The 1,942-nt window shown below is 34.7% G+C and overlaps 1 pseudogene; it reads right to left on the bottom strand.

Moving 5' to 3' along the window:
* Positions 1-41: 41 nt before the first annotated feature.
* Positions 42-1,812, bottom strand: LOC124890467 (annotated as a pseudogene).
* Positions 1,813-1,942: the final 130 nt, after the last annotated feature.

The raw sequence follows: 1,942 nt of genomic DNA on the forward strand, positions 1-1,942 counted from the left end.
TGTTCCCCCTCATGTGTTCTTCTTATCCTAGAACCAGGCTTCTAACAGAAAAGAAGTTGGTTCATATCTTGCAGCATTGCCATATTTAAACGTGCTATACTTTTGGTGCATGCCAGTAAGCTTCCCAACTGCTGTCTTCTGATGGAAAGAAACCATTAATTTCGAGCATTTCCTGTCGTAGAAAATAAGGCACACAATTACACATCTTTGTCTATTCGATAAAGGAATGTACATTTACAAGTATCTTTAAAAAAAATATACTTACAAAATTTGATTCTTGTCGTAGCTGCTATGCTTCTCACAGGTTGTGTTCCACTCCCTGGAGACACCGAGAGTGCACTGAGCAGTAAAGTAGTTGCAGCAGCAAACATTGATGATGGAAATCTAAGCATTTCGTATTCAACCAGACATAACTCGATAAAAAAGAAAGACACGATCTCTACCTGATTTAAACAATGACAAAAAGTTGTATGAGTAATGATTTAGATTGTTGCGTTACTTCTTCATGTGATGAAGATGTTTAACTGACCTTCTTATCAGACTGAGTGGCTTTAAGGAATTGCTGCATAAACGCATAAGTTATAGGTACGGTCATGTTGAACTGTAAGGCATTAACCATCAACTTCTACTGTGGATAAGAAAACGATTGAAATTATTTAGCGAAGAAGAACAAAATGGAGATACAAGTCCTGATAATGTAAGATTTTAATCTTTAAACTAACCATTTCAAGCACTTTTTTTCTGGCATAAGCCTTGTCAGAGATCAAAATTAGATCCTCCACTACAGGTACAAAAACCTCTTCATACTTGAACGCAAGAAGCAAAGTTGTTATTCCAACAAGCTGAAGTTTTTTCCTAATCACTGACTGAACTGCCAGGAATCTATTGATAAGATTCATAGTCAAATACAAGGTCTTCACCATCAGTTTAAACTCGTAGTGAACCTATAAATTGGATTAGATGTTAAATGATACCTAAAATTATCACATTCTTTTTCATAAAATTCAGAAATGACATGCAACAGCAAACACTATATACCTCAATCAGTCAGTCAATAAAGATGCCTCTCATCCTCTTATTGATATCAAATTATTGTTCCATATAGTTTAAAGGGATGCAGCCAACGATCTGCAATTAAAAATGACATTAAAGGAAATGGGTAAAAATACACCTCCATTTCTTTCCAGATTTTCAATTAAAATTGAAACAGTAATTATCCTTGATAGAATAACATCACAATAGAAACAACCCAAGTATACCCTCCGTCTGTCTATATATCCCATGTTCTGCACCTATTATTTTACTGACTAAAAATTGCAGTCCATGTTAAAATTAGACTAGCTTTTGTGAGTAATTTGGCAATCTATTAAGCTTAATGAGATCCTATCCAAAAGAATTAGATAATCAATTGAAAAATATGGGACTTTTGCTAACTATACACGCCATAATCCTAATGATCATGTACAACAACAACAACAAACCCGGTGTATTCCCACATAGTGGGGTAATGAGCATGTACAAGTTAAAAATTAAAAAAAACTTCTAACAAACAAATAGAGAGAGCGGAGATAACATCTCTACCTCAGCCTTCTTGTAGTAAGCATAGATGTCATCAATGTATTCCGCTACAGTGAGTTCGTTCTTTTTATTAGAACTGTCTGTGTCCATAATTGACCAATCTTCTGCATCTTTCATCTCAGTTTCCTCATCCTGAATCAAAGATTTAACACATCAATGAAAATCCACAAGAATTATATTCATAACCAAGATATATAGATCATATAAGCTTACCATCCTATCAATTTCCTCCATCATTGCTTCAGTATGCTGCACAATATTGGTACGTCAGAATAACCAGTGGCCTTGTAATCTTTAGGATCGATAATAATGCAGTCTTCTATTTTATTTCTAATTGGTGCCACTGGGATTGGTGGCTTTGTTA

The sequence above is a fragment of the Capsicum annuum genome, unplaced genomic scaffold (assembly GCF_002878395.1).
Source record: "Capsicum annuum cultivar UCD-10X-F1 unplaced genomic scaffold, UCD10Xv1.1 ctg18317, whole genome shotgun sequence".
Taxonomy (NCBI): Eukaryota; Viridiplantae; Streptophyta; class Magnoliopsida; order Solanales; family Solanaceae; genus Capsicum; species Capsicum annuum.